This window comes from Cibotium barometz, chromosome 48, assembly GCF_041138505.1.
Source record: "Cibotium barometz isolate CiBa-2024 chromosome 48, ASM4113850v1, whole genome shotgun sequence".
In the NCBI taxonomy this organism is placed as follows: domain Eukaryota; kingdom Viridiplantae; phylum Streptophyta; class Polypodiopsida; order Cyatheales; family Cibotiaceae; genus Cibotium; species Cibotium barometz.
In genome coordinates, this window is record NC_141093.1 from 46,026,638 (window position 1) to 46,041,443 (window position 14,806).

Consider the following 14,806-nt stretch of genomic DNA (forward strand, 5'->3'; position numbering starts at 1 on the left):
TAGTGTCATGAGTACCTGCATCTCCATAGACATCATTGCCTGTAGCATCTCTTGCATCCCTTGTACCATGAAATTCACGGTCCTGTGTGTTCTCCACACTGTCAGAAATGTGGCTGTCCATGACACTCAAATCAGGTCACCACTTATGATTCCAAGCCTCAGACCGTTTTCCAATGAGGGGAAAAAAACTGAGCTCTGATACCAATGTAACGGGAAGCGGACGCGTGTATTGGAATCGTATAAATGTGAACAAGATTCTGAGCACTTAACACTTAAGTATTACAACCACAAAGCTGAGAATGACAGTACACCACATAAAGGGGCCGATGATAGGCTGACCCCCCCCCCCCTTTAGGTTATATTACCAAAAGAGTCTGCAAAGTACAAGATTACGGGTGCTTGGGGATTCACCACCAGCCTGCACCTGATTCTTCCAAATATATCATGAATGAATACATTTCAAACAAGAGAATCTGTAGGTACATCCGCCCTACACACAGGTACATCCGCCCTGCACAAGCCTCTTCACAGGTACATCCGCCCTGCACAAGAGTATCACAATCCTCACAGGTACTCCGCCCTGCACAAGATGTAAATGGATCTTTAGGCCCTGTTTCCACACGAGAAACTGATCCAGAAACCTGTGTTCTCCGCGAGCAAGTGTCCCCAATGCTTGCCCTAAGCACCTGTTACACCAGGAATCCTTGAGACACATCTATGCTCACATATTCCATTGCTGTCCGGCCTGTTTTGTGCAATAACCAGTCCAAAACAGCAACCTTCTATCGCGAGAATTCCACCTGTAAAGGATCCTACAGCCGTGTGGAGGTCCCTAGAGCTGTCCTGTACTGTCCAAGTTGACTTTGGACACCTGTAAACAGCCCAAAACTCGCAATAACCAGAAATTACAGGTCTGAAATTTACCAACCAGCCCTTTAGAAGAGTGTGGGGATCATTATCCAAGCTTGTGTGAGTCCGGGAAGCAAGCAACCAGCCCTGTAGCAACTCCCAAAGCTTCAACCAGCTCTCCAAAGTGTTGAGTTATGAATAAAACAGCCCAAAAGACCTCTTGAGGGAGGCGCCTTTCTCCAGTGCCACCTAAGGGGCTTGGTGGGTACACATACAGGCTGACAAGTGTTCCCATAAGGTGTCCAGGTAGGTGTCCAGCCCATAGTGCTCCATTTGTCCTGTTTGTATAAGTTTAGGTCCAACCAAATGGGAAATGGCCATAAGCTGTCCGGACTTCATTAATTTTGGTCCAACCAAATGCGAACGCATTATAAGTTGTCCGGCCACTTATTAATGAGTGTGGACCTGCAAACCAATAAACTTTAGTAGTAAATGAAATAAGCTATAAATTGAGTGTGGACGCACTTACCACCTGCAAAATCCATAAGCCCACAGTTTTAGGCCCAAACAGGAGTGCACACGCGTGTCCACAAGGTGCCCGGGCTTCCCCGGTCCCTCGGACTTCACAAGCCAAATAACATGCATTGTCCAGGCAGCAAGACAATGTCACACAAAGTAAAATAAAGTTATGGCATGCATCATTTATGCATTGTGCACATGTAAACTTGGAGAACCACCTATCATCATTCTTGTACTTGAAAATATTCCGCCTGCCATCATAACACACCATGTGTGCATGGCTGGAATCCACACGGGCACCGCCCGAAAGTCCACAAATGTCCTACCATGTCCTTGGACTCATATGCATCCACTCATATGATCCATACACATGCCCAGGTATAATACATACATGCATCCGCATGTTTCTAGGCTTGACACGCATCCGCATGTCCCTAGAATATAGGGATTTGTGACATTTATCATAAAGGGTACGTGCGTAGGAGTGCCAGAGAGAAGTATCCATGAGGGGTGTGAGAGAGCGTCGCTCCAGAAACTTCCTCCAAAACTCCTTGAAGTTACTACTAAACAAAATGTTCATTTTAGCGCGTCCTTATTTTGGCGGAGGAATGCTTGTTTTTTGGGGTGGACCGGGCGGCAATACTCCGTGAATAGGTGGGGGGCTACCCGTGTGTTTATTTTGGTCGTGAGTCTAAGTGTGCGGCAGAGAGCCTTGCACTCATCATCATACCAACTGTTACGAGGGGATGGTGTCTATGTGGCGTAGGAGGGAGGATAGATGTGTTGCATCGTCGGGAGAGAGCTTGTGATCAAAGTGTATGTCATGATAGGTGGTGTATATGACTGGGGGTGTGTTTGGAGGTGAGAATATGGAAGAGCAAGTAGGTGTGGTCGGCTCCTGGAGGTGGGGGTGTGACGTGGAAATCAGTGATCTGTGAAGCTAAAGTAGGAGATCCCATGAGGTAATCAATAACACTGGCACCGCCTCCATGAGGGAAGCATGTGAACCCGCTGGATGAAGGCCATTTGTCCAGCCCATTGCAAATGATCGCATCATGCACCCAGCCTAGATTTAAGAAAGAATGTCCATATGCAGTGATGGGGGCATGTTTGTCTGCTGAGGATCAAGAGATGCTTGAATCTTCTATACCATCTCATGTAATAGAATGGGGTTTGAGTGAAACTCTAGACGTGATGTCTGTCGTGTACCTATCCTCACGCTGAAGTCCCCCAACCTGGAGGACCTCTTAGTGTCTAGAGAACATAATATTTGGGTGTAGTACTGATGAGTAGGGTGAGGTCTCCGTCTCCACATGTAAAATCCGTGTAAAGTGCGATGTCTCTAGAGGGAAATAGCAGATCGCTATGAACAGGTCACGAGCGGAGGGGCATCGTAGTCGAAGGCAGAGGAAGTGGGCATGTGTCACATCGAACCACGGAAATCAAATTGATGAGGGCTGATCTGAATAGGACTGCAATTCCCCCTGATCCTCTAACTTCTCGTGTCTCCGGTCTCCTTGCGGAATGCTAATTCCAAGTGTATGCACTAACTATGGGTAGAGGACGCTCAAGGCTCTGGTGTGTCTCAGTGTGAAAGCAATATCTCATCCAATGTATGACTCCGAAAAATTCCCTGGATCGGACCATAAGGTACCATTACAGTTCCATACAGTGCATGCCAAGGATATTGTGTGCTAAGTCTCATAGACCATGTTTCCCTATTTGGGAGGGGGATTTGCATGTTCTCCTATGGTATCTATAGGAGCTGGACAACGTGGGCCAACCCGTAACCGTCCATCTCGGACCACGGCCCACTTTCCCTCCTGACGGGCTGTATCCCTCTGCTGTAGGAGAGCACGCCGCTCCTCCACTTGTAAGGTGTGAGGTCCTCATCCATAAAGACAGTGGGGTGGTCTCGTAAAGAGGAACACTGTCTGAGAGTTGCAAGTCAAGCCTGAGTATCCCGAAATCTAATAATCAAGGGCTGTGGGTGCATGACGTCTCGTCTCGTGCGCCATGCATGCTCAATCCCATGCTCTACAATCCCCAGTGTGGAGGTCACAAAAGCGGTCGCATCTACCAAGGGTATGGATGAATTTGTCCGAGGGATCCCCCGTACTCAGATATTGAGAGCCTTATTGGCTCTCTGCTGTTGCTCGGCAATAGTAGCTGACACGGCCGCCTTTGGTGCACGTTTCGCAATGTCCACCCATCTTGTGGTCTCCTCAATAGCTGTCTGAATGGTGGTGATTTGATCCTCTACCTCAGGTGTGGTACGTGGAGTGGCTGTGACTGTAACTGTAACTGTGAGAGCGACAACCTCCTGTAGTAGGTGTAGAATCTCTGGCCCATACTCTGAATAGTGCGAGCATGCTCCACCTCTCTATCCCGTAAGTGATGAATCTCCGTCAAGATGTAGTTGATGGTATCCTGTGAAATCCTGGGGGGTGAGAATTGTGACATGGTGTAAGTCTGGAGTGAGCGGGGGACTGATGGAACATAGGTCCAATGCTAGCTGTATAGGATGAAGGGGTGGGGAAGGGCTGCTGTGTAAGGGGTAGGGGTGACATATAACTCATTTGCAGTGGGGAGGGTTGCAAATGGAGTGTTGGATTGAAGGCGTCTCCTATAGAAACTGGCACATTGAGAGTGGAGGTGATAGCTGAAGTGGTGGCTGCGGTGGTGCCCATGATGGTAAGCTTGGAAATCGGTTTGCTATCCACTTCAAGGCCGTTGCTGCGAGACGTCCTTTTCAAAAGATCTCTGAGGATTGCTTGTTTGGGTGATGGTTTAGGTTTCTCTTTCTCCTTCTCTGTCTCCTTATCTGTGGCCATCAAACCCCAAGGCAAGAAGGAAGAAGGAGATTCTTGAGCTGATTCAGTTCAGCCCTAAGTGTGAGGGCATTCCTCCAAGCTCTAAGTTAGCATCAATGGAGAGTAATTTTCGAAAGGATTCCAGGCAGGCCACTTGGTGTCGACCAGCAAAGCCACGGGCCAGCCAATGGGCAGATGTAGCAGGCAGGAACATACGCGCGCAGGAGAGGTACGGGCTGATTGTTTATGGCCGGGGGTTGATGTTTGTCGAACTGAGGCTGGTAGTTCTGAAGCGAGCTTGGCAATGGCAAGGCCCAAGGTATAGGCTTTGCTTGCTAGCCTTGCTACCGTTGCTAGGTAGCACAGTTGCGGGTATTTCCAGTCAAGGCAGCGCAGGCACCTCCAGGCCAGAAACGTGGGCAGTTGCAGGAGCGCAAACAGGCCCACGAATCAGGGCTGTGGGCAGATGCTCATGAGAGCAAGTGACTGGGCGTGATGCTGATGCGTGACCTGGAGTTGATGCAGCAGGTTTGGGGCAGTATGTCAAGCAGCAGGCGCAGGTGTAGACCAAATGGTGCGGGTATAAACAGCAGGTCGCAGCAGGAGGCAACAGGTTGTGGATGAGGCAACAGGTCAGGGGTAAAAAACAGGAGGCAAGTATATCAGGGTGGAGGTGATCAGCTATGGCACGTGGGTCAGGGCGGAAGTAAGCAGCTATGGCGTGAGGGTGCAGGACAGAAGTGAGCAGCAATGGAGGAAGAAGGAAGGAGGCAAGGAGGAAGAGAAAGAAAGAAGAAAGAAAGTTTATTGAAATCTTTGGGAGACCGTGAAGGTCTACGAGACTAAAGATAATTGATACAGTGGGCATTACGGTGGCGGTCTCAAAACGAACCAGCCGAGCCGTGTCTACCAAAAAATATATAGAGGATGGTGTGTCTATTCGTGACACAAAAAATGTCTATCTCTATCTCCAGATAATACAAAAATGTTACAAAATGGTGATACAAAAAAAGGAGAGCATGGCAGTCATCAGAGGCCAATCACAAAGTGGCCATTGGGTGGGAGGCTGAAAAAAATCCTGCGATGAATGATTGGCCTCTGACGTCTCGCTGCTTGATGGAGGTCGAGGTCAGTTGTTGGGGGCGGCAAGCGGCCCTGTGGCGGATGAGTGTGATTGTGACCCCGGTAGGGCATGCTGAGAGCATGGACGTGAGGTCGTGGACCCGGATGTGTGTGTGTGTGTGTGAGAGAGAGAGAGAGAGAGAGAGAGAGATTACTATTGTCCACGGGAGACTTGAAAATGTCTATGGGACAATAGAAAACCTGTTCATACATCAGTACAAGGAGGCCCTGAGGCAGCTCCCTGGGAGTATCAACAGATATCTTCACAAAAAGGACAAAAAAGAAAACGATATGAGCATACCAACATCTTTGTTCACCCGCGTAGGCTAAAGACATAGAGAGTCGAAGTCAGCCAGTAGATGAGGAGCCGTACTCTTGGATCCTGTGTAGATATGTGATCACTTGGAAGCTTGCATCAAGCTGTATTGGAGGTGCTCCAAACTTGGCTAGAACAAAACGATGCGGAACTGATGGCTTGCTACAAATCCCGTGCAAGCACGAGAATCTGCAATCGCTCTACTCTCGCCCAATTTGCATCTGAAGCCCAGTGCGGGATATAAAATCCCGTAATATACATAGGGGGCCCATCCCTTGTACTTTTAGCCATAAAAAGCGCTTATATACATCCACTTTGTGTAGCTCAATTGTGCTCTATGGATGCTCCTTATAATAGCAGGCAATTGCCCTCCATCCTCTTTTACCAGAATGCGGTTGCGCATCACATATCCGGGCATGGGGGCTCTGGAGCAATGATGGCTAGACCTCCTTTGCTCTAGGGCTGAATAATGGTCTGCCAAGCCACTCAAGCTAAAACCACACAGGCAGCTCCATTTCAAGATTACAGACAGAAAATTACACAAACTCCAGCACGATCATTTTTTTTCTTTTTCTTTCCTGTTGCTTTTCTCTACTTCCTGCTCAGCATGCATTTGAAAGTACACGACACCCCGACTAGGATCCAGGGCAACTGCATCACTGGATCCCCCCTTGCAGGTTTGTATTAATTGCAAGAAAGATCAATTACAAAGAAATCCTGCCTGTAGCAGCCTGAAGCAGTCCAAAAGCTAGACTAGATTCTTTACAAGAGGTGAGGCTTATCTCAAAACCTCCAAAAATAGTAACTGGCCACATGCTTAAACCTTAGCCTCTAACTGCTAGGTACAAGCCACCTAGCTAGCTACACACACCCACTCTAGAATTCTTTTGCACGCCCTCGGTCACATGGGCCTTGGCAAACTGAGATGTGGAGCTAGTGAGATTGAGATGGTCAGGATGCTGGACAAGATACGGGCTGAATATTCATCCTTCAAGCCAATGGACATTCATTTGTATCATGTCTTTGCAGAGTTTGACCCTGCACATGTAAATTTTCTCTGCACATGTAAATTTTCTTTTATATATATATATATATATATATATAGAAATGAAAATGAAATGAAATGTTATATTAACGTCTTCAAAAGGCCATAATGACCTATGAGACCAAAAGTTATATCATAGAGAGAGAGAGAGAGAGAGAGAGAGAGAGAGAGAGAGAGAGACAAAATGATTTAGTAACATCTACAAAAGGCCAAAATGACCTATGAGACCAAGAAACATAAGAAAGTCTAGTTACAATCCACTTCGGGGTGCCCATGGCACAAAAACAGCACTACTAAACTAAACTACTTTTAGGTGATAGGGGTGCCCATTGCATCTCCTCTCCAGCTTACTAAAAAAAAACATCTATGATCTATGCTCATCAGTAAGTGGCCTTTCGTATATCAGTGAGGCTTAGCTTTACAATCTCTAATTAATGACTTCAAAAGCCGTTGCGGGACTAGGAGGCAAAAAGCACAACCAAAAAATCAAGGAGTGCCCATGGCAACTCAATTGGAGATTATTTATCACATAGCAAAACACCATCTACATTCTAGATCCTATTGTAGGGTGGCCTTCATTACATCAGTTTAAGATGGAGAGTCTTTAGGCTTGGATATAAAATCCCTAATCATTGCTTCTACAGTCCGGTAGGCAGCCCATTTTCCTGCTTTTCTGGCTTCTTTGACTTTGCTGAGTTCCATGTTTCTTTGTTTGAGCTGAGTCGGAGTGTTCGATTGTGGCCGAGTCTGCCCAGAACCTTCAGAGATTTGACATAAATTCAGTATGCAGACCTTTGTATAAATGTATGCTCTTGTGCGCTTGTGTGTCTGAGAGTATATATTGATACAAAGTTCTCTCTCTACGCCTTTTCAGTTCTCTCTCTACCTCTATCTCCTACCCCTTTCTCTATACCTTTCCTCTTCTCCCTCTTCTTTCTTCTCTATGTTCCCCTCTCCCTCAGCCATCCTTGGCTTTCCTCCCCTTTCCCTTGCACTCTTCATTGCACCTTGTGGAGGCATTCAGCCACCCATTTGCTTGAATATTGGCCTTGATAAGATCTCAGTTCAGTTGCAGCTTTGCTTGCATTTAGAGTTATTTCTTTCTCTTTTGCTTGCTCTGGGGATCTTCTTTTCAGGTGGCCTGTGTCGATCAGGGAAAAGTAAGAAAGATCCTTATGCATGTATTCCCTATGAGAAGGAACTATTGTGATGCGTAAGAACACAAAAGTGCAAACGATCCCGATTCTGCAAGAGAGAAAAGGATCCTGATATGCCCGCAGTTGCACGACATAGTTTTGGGTACGGCTGTTCCAATCTGCCGATTAGCCAAAAAGAAATAAATTCAGTGGTGTATGGGGTCTGCGATGTGATTTCTGGCCAGATATGTTGACTGAAGACGGAATGTTTACGGAGCTATTGAATTCCACCCTCTGAAGAGAATCGTTGATAATCCTCACAGACGACATATGAAATTGGTAGAGAGCAAAGATGGATTCGACTTGGGGCAAATAACGTTGGTTTTAACGGATTTTCCCATTAGATAAGGCAAGTTCACAAATTTGTGACGTTTGGGATAATTGGCAGCATATGCGATCGTGTACGCAGCTGAAGATGATGTCGTCTGTAATTGGCATGTGGAATCATCTGTTTGATAATCACGTTACTCTTGCTGCATAGAAACTAATAGAGTGGCACCCATGATGTCAAGATTGAGATATTCATAAAAGAACAGAACTAAATTGAGAACTTTTTGGAAAACAGCTATAGGCTTCAGATGCATAGGCATATCAAGTTCACATTTTTTTTTTCTTGACTTTTGCCTACAACAGTTTGTTGAATACGCTGGGAAATTTAAGCCAATGTAAGCGAGAACGGAATAGTCCATGTCGACAAGCAGTTTGTGCAAGTATGCCTTATATAGTAAAGTTGGATCTCAGACTGAAAGAGGAGACAAAATCAGTTCCATAAGAGACAAAAGGTGATTGCAAGCCACAAATTTTAGAGAGCAACCAAGAATTAGCATTTTCGAGATCAAAAGACGCGATTTGGGTATCGCCCCTATAAATCAGCTAAAGCCGTAAATACTACATGAAATTGCTGAAGGGAGCATTACTATATGAATTAACGAATACAGAAGGGTAGCTGCACCAAAAAAAAAAGAAAAAAGAAAATTTTGCTTGAGAGTAGCATAGGTGGTTCCTTGATCTATCCTGTTAGAACATAAACAAAGACAATTTCTGGACAGATCAAATTGTGCATACGTTCCGACAATATTGAGAAAGGTGTAGACAATTGCCAAGTTGTAAAGCACAGTTTATGCCTCTAATGGTGGACAGAGAAGTCTAATGCATGCTAATGCAAACAACAACAGGGGTAGTTGAAGAAATAAAAATCTAAAATAGAATGCATATGTTGATGGGATAGATGCAACTAGTATCCCTATATAGTATATTGTTGAAAATTTGCAGACACAGTTTATGCGTAACTTGGGCGAAAATTTCACAAATGGAAATTTGAATGTCCGCTAATACGGGAAAAATATATACCTAGATGAATTCAGGAACATGTCCAAACTCATCACATGAAAATTAAAAATTTTAAACAAGAAGTGCAATTTATAACTTCATGGTAGTCATCAAATCAATTATAAACCATCAACTCCATCATGCATAGTAGGGACTAGCTACCATGACATCCCCACTAACATCATCAGCGCCCAGTAGTGGGTGTAAAACTCTGTATCAATATATGCTCTAACACACACACAAGAGCATACATTCATACAAAAGTCTACATACTGAGTTTTTGACAAAGCTACGGAGGTTCTGGTCAGACTCAGCCATAATGAAGGCTAGCACTTAAGGGAGAAGGCTAATCAAACCATAGTCCAAACTTATTATTTCATTTTAGTCTCAACACGCCAATGTAAGCTCAATAAGTAAGGCATGGAAAAAGGCTCAATTAAATCATCATTGCATGATTTATGTTGCATCCTTGGACAAGCATCACTTGTGTCTACTATCTCCCAAAGGCTTGGTCTTACTTCCAATTTGCAGTGCTTATCTGAATTGAGAAGCTCTTAGTAATGGACCACGCCACCTTTATGTTGGTTTGACCTCAACCAAAAGTAACAATTTCATTCTATGAAAGAGACTAAATTCATCTATTGTCGAACATTTAACCCTCTTCTATGGTTCAACCATTGCTTGTTCATACAAAGAAGAGGGACTCCACATTTCATAAAACATAGTTTAATGTAGTAGTAGCACCTGCAAATCTTTTGTTTACACCAATAATTATCTTAGATACCTCGAGCAAATTTGTCCACTGATCTTCGTCCCCATTGCACTCCTCATTCCTTTTCCAAATCATCAAGCCATCAATAACATTCTTCTAGTACATTTGGTGTTTGGAAGTTTTATGTTAAGGAGAGTGGTTGTGTGTAGTTGGCTTGTAGACAATGAAAATCTGGCTATTGTTTGCTTGTGGCTACTCTGGAGTTGCTCTAGCCTCCAGCCCGTGACATTGCTTAGGAAGATGATGATGTTGCCTTGCCCACGCCAAAGCTCTCACATCAATGTGACATACACGGAGGTCAAACAAGAGAGGTGAACAAGAGCAGTTTGAGAATGGAGATGTGAAAGATGATCTAGTTCCACCTTTGAAAATAAGTATACTTTCAAAACAAGATGTGTTCATTTCTCCGACATCTATTGATGCTTCACAATACAATCCTACAAATCAGCAATCCCATAGGCAATGATAATGGGAAAAGAGAAACAAGCTGGCTGTCAAAAAAACCAGCATGTTCCAAGAGAACTCAGCTCACATCCTAGGGAATCTGTGACACAATGCTAACAGCCAAGGTGGAGGCCTATACATCCCACGAATACCTCTCGCACTGCAAGCCAAGCCTTGCAAAGACAATCTTGCATCTCAGCAGCCACTCTGAAACTTGAAGTCACATGGTCATATAAGCACAGGTTGTAAATAACCTCCTGCAAATTGGCGACGAGGGTACTAAATGGTCTCCTTGTTACAAGTTAAGGGTCACTGCCCAATGGCAACTTTATGGTCGCCTATCCTGGGGGCAGTATGATCTGGGACAGACTGTGCCTTATATAAGGCTGCCCCCAGCCCCTCTTCCCACACTATCTCTGACACGAATCTGATCCAGATTTCGCTTTGTTGCTGAATGGTATTCACCCCTGAGTGCTCAGCTTTTGTACCTGTGCGTGGGCGCCTATTGGCCTACTGTTTTGCCCATAGTTGTGGAGATTATACAGGAGTACTCTTGCACTCATGTCAGCTTTGTTTTGCTGTCATCTTTCTGAGTTTATTCCAGCACTATTATTCGATCCTTTTGCTGCGTGGATGCTTGTTCTTTTGGTGTGATCTTTAACATGGTATCAAAGCAATAGTTGACGAAGACATCCATTGCGAAGGAAGGAGTCTTCTGCCTCTAGAAGCGCTCCGGTTCATGGTTCCCTTTGTGCTGGTTTTGCTGTGAATTTTCAGCAAGTAAAAGACTCAGATCTAGGGGACATGATGGCCAAATCAGTAGCTTCCTCTTCTACTGCAATTCCCTGTCCCTCTTCTTCTTACATCCCCACTTCTTTCATCCCCAACTTCGGCGGGTTTGGGAAGTTGGACGGGGCGAACTATCCTTTATAGAAGGTGAAGATCCGCAGCCACTTGGTGGCCTGGAAGTATAACAACAGTAAGCTGTTCTTTTTCTTGATTACACAGGCAGATAAAATCAGAGATAACAGCACGTTCAAAAATTCTCTTTCTTTTTCCTGTTTTTGTTCTCTGCTTCTTTTTTTTTTTTCCAAGAAAAGATCCTTTCATTAGTTATATAAAAACGCCCGTAGGGCTACAAAAGATCTCTCCTGCTCATAAGAGAAAAAGAGCAGTGAATCCAGCAGGGCAGCCCGGGAGACTCTCCCTAGGTGCTGCAAAATACAAGCATCAGTACTAAGGACTGAAGGGCTAAATCATACAATAGGGGGGGGGAATAGCCAAACAGGTGGCCTGTAATGCCAACGGGGGGATCCCGTGTGTAAGGTGTAGAAGGGGCCGCTGCGCCAGGTGGTGTGAAAAGCCTGGCGCCGCAAGATCGCCTCGTCCGAGTCGCCCCGGATGCGATCAAACTGTCCTCGCAGGGTGTGGATCAACTCCTGCCAAATCCCCCGTACAGTCTCTGCTGGTGGCTCCAGTCTCCCCTCAAAGGCCGTGAAACACCGGGCCCTCCAGGTGAACCAGATGGTGAGGCTGCTGAGGAGCTCCCATCGTAAATTCCTCTCCTGTGTCCAGCTGGCGGACGAGAAATCAGGTGCCGGAACCAGGCGAGGCGGGCCCCTAATAAATCTGATGGCCTGAGTGCCCTGCTCCATCTCATAGCCCATAGCAGGCCCTGACGAAGTCGACCAAGCAGCGGCGCCCCACGTAAACATACCCTCTGGAGAGAGGGGGGCCAGAATACGCAGCATCCGCAGCCAAATCTGCTGTGCGTGAGGGCAGTCCCAAAGGCAATGTCTCTGTGTCTCCATAGGGTGGCCGCATCGAACGCAGGCCGTCGGAAGACCGCTGTAAACAAGCCAGGTGCCAACTGCTGAGCCCCTGTGGGCGACCAGCCACTGAAAAGCCGAGATCCTGCGGGCCTGCCGACTAGCCCAGAGCCGAGCCCAGAAGTCCTCCAGGAACTCCTGTGAGAGTCCCTGCAATCGCCAATGCCCCGCTACCGCTGGAGAAACCGTCCTCCTCGTCGTCAAAATATGCCGTCCCAACCGAACAGTATACTGGAAAAAGGTGATCTCTGTGGCCTCAAGGGATGCATAAGGGTCATGCCACTCGTACTCCCCGGGGTCCCACTGTAGCCGGGCCAAGGGGCGCGCTGCATATGCCCATATGCGCCAATCCGGGAGCACATCAGCAGGGTCGGGGTCAATATGCCACTTCCGAGAAGCGGCTGCCACTACCCGAATCCTCTGAAAGGTGCACTCTGCAACCAAAGGCGACTCCACCTCCACTCTCTGGAGTCTACCCTCATCCTGAATCTCATAGTAGAGGCATCTGCCATCCTCAGTGCTAGCTCTGACAGCAATCAGGATCTCCAACTGTGTAAAGGCTCCCATCCACCGTGGGGCCACTGGCTCGAGAGGCGTGAACCACTCCTCTGTGAGAGCCTCCTGTATATCATCCCTCATAATCAACCCCCCTCTGAAGTGACTCAGCCTCTCCACCTGGATCTCCTCTGGTAGACTGCAGAAAGCCTGCCAGTCTCCAAAACTACGAGCAGGGCCTGCCGCTAAAGGTCCCCAGGCTAGACGAGGCCGAGAACCCAGGATATGACCCTGCTCTGTGCGAACCGCTGGGCTCCAGATGAGCGGCTGCCTGGCCCGCTCCTCAACACAAGAAGGAGGCCGCTGAGAGAGCCCCGGTCTCAGCAGCTCCCAAGGTCTCAAGATACTCAAGGCAAATCTGTCCTCCCATCCTCTACTAAGGCCTGTCCTCCTCATCTCTATGAAGATCCAGCGAATCTCTGGTGCCCAAGTACCCCCTGCAGGGGGCGCCCGAGCCTGCAGTCGCTGCAAGAGGAGCTCTTTCCACGGCTCAGCGCCTGGAAGCAACCCCCGAACAATAAGCTTCCCCAATAAGGCTCTGCTCTGATCGAATGGATCTATAATGCCCAAACCGCCCTGAGCCAGCGGAAGTGTAATAACTGCCCATGCAACCTTTGCCCGAGCTGGCTGACCGTCCCGCCCAGACCACAGAAAGTTCCTGATCAGCCTCTGTACCTGGCTGATGCAAGAGCTCGAGAAAATCCAGCAAGACGTAATGTACCACATGGTCGCTAACAGCACCTGATTTGCCACCACCACCCTCCCAGCCAAGGATAGTCGAGCTGTACTCCAATACAATAGCTTCTTCCGAATGCTCAAAAGAAGCGGGGCAATCTGCTGCTCAGGTGACAAATCGAGGCCAATCTGGCATCCCAAATACCGCACTGCTGTGCCTGGAGGAATCCATCTAAAACCGGGGTCCGGGCTCCATGCCGGAGTGGGAGCACTACTGATCCAAAAGGCCACTGTCTTGCGCCAATTGATCAATGCTCCCGAAGCTGCACTAAAAGCCTGGAGCGACTGCTCAGCCCGAATAAGATTGGCCTCTTGGCCATGCAAAAATAAGCCCGTGTCGTCTGCAAACTCATCATGAAGCAAATCCTCCCCCCGGACTGGGAGCTGAAGTCCTCTCAAACCAACCTCCTCTGCCGTCAAATACATACTCATAGCCTCCGCAAAGAAGAGAAAAAGGAAAGGGGCGAGAGGACACCCCTGACGGACTGATCTGGTCAGCTCAAAACTCGGCCCCCGTCCTCCTGCAATCAGCACCTGGCTGCGAGCTGTGGAATACAGAGCTGCCACCCCTCTGATCCATCCTGGCTCAAAGCCCAGGTGAAGCATAGTGCCCTCTAAGAATCCCCAATCAACTCTATCGTATGCCTTCTCAAAATCGAGAAGCATCACGACCAAGTCCTCGCCAAGAAATCTAGCTCGGGCCGTCGCCTCCCAGAAAGTAAAGATGTTGTCAAGGATACTGCGCTCCTTGACAAATCCTGTCTGAGTAGCATGAATCAACTCCCCCAGGAAGGGCTGGATCCTCAAACTCAAGGCCTTTGCTAAGACCTTGTAGACAGTATTGAGGATCGTAATAGGCCTCCAATGCCGAATGTCATCTGATACTCCCTCCCCCTTGGGGATAAGGTAGATCAAGCCCTCTGAAAAGCTCTGCGGCATCACCCCAGTGTCCAAAACATGCTGAAAGCCCCTGCGGAGGCCTGGTCCCAAAAGGTCCCAATAGCACATAAAAAAGGCCGGCGTCAGTCCGTCCTCCCCTGGGCAACTATGTCGCGGCAGGACCCTCAAGGCCTCGGCAAGCTCAATCTCTGACAGAGGCGCACCTAGAACTGTACGCATATGGTCTGTGACCCTCCTCTGCACATGGGCCCACACAGTCTGTCTGCAAACATCTCGATCCTCAGTGGCTGGCTCCGCTGAAAGCAGGTCACTATAAAATGCATTAATTGTTTTATTAGCATTAATACTTAGTAAGTCGATCATAAACTTTATTGAAAATTAT